The sequence below is a fragment of the Durio zibethinus genome, unplaced genomic scaffold (assembly GCF_047325235.1).
Source record: "Durio zibethinus cultivar Kanyao isolate XHJ-2024 unplaced genomic scaffold, ASM4732523v1 HiC_scaffold_387, whole genome shotgun sequence".
In the NCBI taxonomy this organism is placed as follows: domain Eukaryota; kingdom Viridiplantae; phylum Streptophyta; class Magnoliopsida; order Malvales; family Malvaceae; genus Durio; species Durio zibethinus.
In genome coordinates this window covers 1,505,001-1,510,000 of record NW_028323010.1, presented here as the reverse complement: position 1 = coordinate 1,510,000, position 5,000 = coordinate 1,505,001, and positions in this window count along the sequence as shown.

Below are 5,000 nucleotides of genomic sequence, written 5' to 3'. Positions count from 1 at the left end.
GGGAGCCGTTGCCCGATTCAGGGACTTGGTCTGGGGTCTAGGGCAGCATCCGCCGCGTGCACGGGCTGGAGCTCGGCTCCCTTTTTTTGCATGCAAGCCAACCGATCGAGGCCATGGGCGCCTGCCGGTCACCGGAGCAACCAGTCGCCGGACAAAAATCGCCGGAAGGCATGCACGCCCTGTATTTCGTTCGAGGGACGTTGGCCGGGGTGCACGCAATGGGAGGCCCATCGCGCACACCTACTCCCCCCGTGGGGGGGGGAGAGGGGGTGCCGGACCACCACCCCCTAAAGAGCATTAGAGATTTTACAGATATGCTACCAGTAGACGTTAAAATGTCTGAAACGGGGACACTTTTTCCAAACAAGCAAATCCCACACCGAGGGTGCGCAGGTGCCGATGGTGGTCGAGGCATGTGCCCGCAACAAGGGCCAACGTGAGCCGATGGTGGTCGAGGCAACCGCCCGCACCAGCTCGAGGCATGTGCCCACACCAAGGCCCGGCATGTATCGATGGTGTTCGACGTAGGGGCAATCTTCTGCTGATGGTGGTCGAGGCAAGAGCCCGCACCAAGGGCCAGCGTGTGCCCATGGTGCTCGAGGCAACCGTCCGCACCAGGGCCCAGCGTGTGCCGATGGTGGTCGAGGCAACCGCCCGCACCAGGGCCCAGCGTGTGCCGATGGTGCTCGAGGCAACCGCCCACACCAAGGGCCGGCTTGTGCCGATGGTGTTCGAGGCAACCGCCCGCACCAGGGCCCAGCGTGTGCCGATGGTGGTCGAGGCAACCGCCAGCACCAGGGCCCAGCGTGTGCCGATGGTGGTCGAGGCAACCGCCCGCACCAGGGCCCAGCGTGTGCCGATGGTGGTCGAGGCAACCGCCCGCACCAAGGCCGAGCGTGTGCCGATGGTGGTCGAGGCAAGCGCCCGCACCAGGGCCCAGCGTGTGCCGATGGTGGTCGAGGCAAGCGCCCTCACCAAGGCCGAGCGTGTGCCGATGGTGGTCGAGGCAACCGCCCGCACCAGGGCCCAGAGTGTGCCGATGGTGGTCGAGGCAAGCGCCCGCACCAAGGCCGAGCGTGTGCCGATGGTGGTCGAGGCAAGCGCCCGCACCAGGGCCCAGCGTGTGCCGATGGTGCTCGAGGCAAGCGCCCTCACCAAGGCCGAGCGTGTGCCGATGGTGGTCGAGGCAACCGGCCGCACCAAGGGCCGGCGTGTGCCGATGGTGTTCGAGGCAACCGCCCGCACCAGGGCCCAGCGTGTGCCGATGGTGGTCGAGCCAGGAGCCCGCACCAAGGGCCGGCTTGTGCCGATGGTGTTCGGGGCAAGCGCCCGCACCAGGGCCCAGCGTGTGCCGATGGTGCTGGGGGCAAGCGCCCGCCCCAGGGCCCAGCGTGTGCCGATGGTTATCGGGGCAACCGGCCTCACCAGGGCCCAGGGTCTGCCGATGGTGCTCGAGGCAACCGCCCGCACCAAGGCTCAGCATGTGCCGATTGTGATCGAGGCAACAACCCACACCAGGGCCCAGCTTGTGCCGATGGCGGTCGAGGCAAGTGCCCGTACCGAAGGGCAGCCTATGCCGATGATGGTCGATGCATGTGCCATCACCATGCGTCATCATGTGCCATTGATGGTCGAGGCCTTGGCCGAAGTTCGATTTTGAGCCACGGTGCCCATGCTTGGCTCCAGCATGTGCTGGTGCCGCATTTTTTTCACTCGGGACAGCATCGCCGGAGCATCGCCGGAGTACCGCCGGAGAACCTGACCGGCGGCATTGGGGTTCCGGCGATTGGGAGGGGGGCCGGGGGGGTGTGCGCACATGATGTGCGATGGGTGCTGGTACTTGGCCTTGTGTTGGCCCCCTATCCCTCATCAAACCTCTGAGAATTCACACCCCCTTAAAGAGCATTTGAGATTTTACAGGTTTGCTACCAGTAGCCGTTAAAGTGTCTGAAATGGGGACACTTTTTTCAAACGGTCACAAAATCTTCTCTACTTCGAGTTTTTAGCTGAATTTTTTTGTGCATGCCAAAAAAAATAGAAGGATCATGCCTACAAAATTTGGGGCCAAAAATCCTTATAAAAAAATTTTAAAAAATCCCGAACCGCAAAAAGTTTCGAAAATCGTGAAAAATAGAAAACGAGTCATCTTCCAACGAAACTTCACGTGAAGGCTTAGGTGACCATTGTATGAATTTACAAGCCATAAAAATGGCATTGGCACGGCAGAAATTTGAAGATGTGCCTAAACCCACCAGGGCCCAGCGTGTGCCGATGGTGCTCGAGGCAACCGCCCGCACCAGGGCCCAGCGTGTGCCGATGGTGCTCGAGGCAAGCGCCCGCACCAGGGCCCAGCGTGTGCCGATGGTGGTCGAGGCAACCGCCCGCACCAGGGCCGATAGTGTGCCGATGGTGCTCGAGGCAACCTGTCGCACCAGGGCCCAGCGTGTGCCGTTGGTGATCGAGGCAACCTGCCGCACCAGGGCCCAGCGTGTGCCGATGGTGGTCGAGGCAAGCGCCCGCACCAGCGCCCAGCGTGTGCCGATGGTGCTCGAGGCAACCGACCGCACCAGGGCCCAGCGTGTGCCGATGGTGCTCGAGGCAACCTGCCGCACCAGGGCCCAGCGTGTGCCGATGGTGCTCGAGGCAACCTGCCGCACCAGGGCCCAGCGTGTGCCGATGGTGGTCGAGGCAAGCGCCCGCACCAGGGCCCAGCGTGTGCCGATGGTGGTCGAGGCAACCGCCCGCACCAGGGCCCAGCGTGTGCCGATGGTGCTCGAGGCAACCTGCCGCACCAGGGCCGAGCGTGTGCCGATGGTGGTCGAGGCAAGCGCCCGCACCAGGGCCCAGCGTGTGCCGATGGTGGTCGAGGCAACCTGCCGCACCAGGGCCCAGCGTGTGCCGATGGTGCTCGAGGCAACCGACCGCACCAGGGCCGAGCGTGTGCCGATGGTGCTCGAGGCAAGCGCCCGCACCAGGGCCCAGCGTGTGCCGATGGTGCTCGAGGCAACCGACAGCACCAGGGCCGAGCGTGTGCCGATGGTGGTCGAGGCAAGCGCCCGCACCAGGGCCCAGCGTGTGCCGATGGTGCTCGAGGCAACCGACCGCACCAGGGCCGAGCGTGTGCCGATGGTGCTCGAGGCAAGCGCCCGCACCAGGGCCCAGCGTGTGCCGATGGTGGTCGAGGCAACCTGCCGCACCAGGGCCCAGCGTGTGCCGATGGTGCTCGAGGCAACCTGCCGCACCAGGGCCCAGCGTGTGCCGATGGTGGTCGAGGCAAGCGCCCGCACCAGGGCCCAGCGTGTGCCGATGGTGGTCGAGGCAAGCGCCCGCACCAGGGCCCAGCGTGTGCCGATGGTGGTCGAGGCAACCGCCCGCACCAGGGCCCAGCGTGTGCCGATGGTGCTCGAGGCAACCGCCCGCACCAGGGCCCAGCGTGTGCCGATGGTGCTCGAGGCAACCGACCGCACCAGGGCCCAGCGTGTGCCGATGGTGCTCGAGGCAACCGACCGCACCAGGGCCCAGCGTGTGCCGATGGTGCTCGAGGCAACCGACCGCACCAGGGCCCAACGTGTGCCGATGGTGCTCGAGGCAACCGACCGCACCAGGGCCCAGCGTGTGCCGATGGTGGTCGAGGCAACCGCCCGCACCAGGGCCCAGCGTGTGCCGATGGTGGTCGAGGCAACCGCCCGCACCAGGGCCCAGCGTGTGCCGATGGTGATCGAGGCAACCGACCGCACCAGGGCCCAGCGTGTGCCGATGGTGCTCGAGGCAACCTGCCGCACCAGGGCCCAGCGTGTGCCGATGGTGGTCGAGGGAACCTGCCGCACCAGGGCCCAGCGTGTGCCGATGGTGGTCGAGGCAACCGCCCGCACCAGGGCCCAGCGTGTGCCGATGGTGGTCGAGGCAACCGACCGCACCAGGGCCCAGCGTGTGCCGATGGTGCTCGAGGCAACCTGCCGCACCAGGGCCCAGCGTGTGCCGATGGTGGTCGAGGCAAGCGCCCGCACCAGGGCCCAGCGTGTGCCGATGGTGGTCGAGGCAACCTGCCGCACCAGGGCCCAGCGTGTGCCGATGGTGCTCGAGGCAACCGACCGCACCAGGGCCGAGCGTGTGCCGATGGTGGTCGAGGCAAGCGCCCGCACCAGGGCCCAGCGTGTGCCGATGGTGGTCGAGGCAACCGCCCGCACCAGGGCCCAGCGTGTGCCGATGGTGGTCGAGGCAACCGCTCGCACCAGGGCCCAGCGTGTGCCGATGGTGGTATAGGCAACCTGCCGCACCAGGGCCCAGCGTGTGCCGATGGTGCTCGAGGCAACCGACCGCACCAGGGCGGAGCGTGTGCCGATGGTGGTCGAGGCAAGCGCCCGCACCAGGGCCCAGCATGTGCCGATGGTGCTCGAGGCAACCGACCGCACCAGGGCCGAGCGTGTGCCGATGGTGCTCGAGGCAAGCTGCCGCACCAGGGCCCAGCGTGTGCCGATGGTGGTCGAGGCAACCGCCCGCACCAGGGCCGAGCGTGTGCCGATGGTGATCGAGGCAACCGACCGCACTAGGGCCCAGCGTGTGCCGATGGTGCTCGAGGCAGCCTGCCGCACCAGGGCCCAGCGTGTGCCGATGGTGGTCGAGGTAACCTGCCGCACCAGGGCCCAGCGTGTGCCGATGGTGATCGAGGCAACCGCCCGCACCAGGGCCCAGCGTGTGCCGATGGTGGTCGAGGCAAGCGCCCGCACCAGTGCCCAGCGTGTGCCGATGGTGGTCGAGGCAAGCGCCCGCACCAGGGCCCAGCTTTTGTCGATGGTGATCGAGGCAACCGGCCGCTCCAGGGCCCAGCGTGTGCCGATGGTTATCGGGGCAACCGGCCGCACCAGGGCCCAGGGTCTGCGGATGGTGCTCGAGGCAACCGCCCGCACCAAGGCTCAGCATGTGCCGCTGGTGATCGAGGCAACAACCCACACCAGGGCCCAGCTTGTGCCGATGGCGGTCGAGGCAAGTGCCCGTACCGA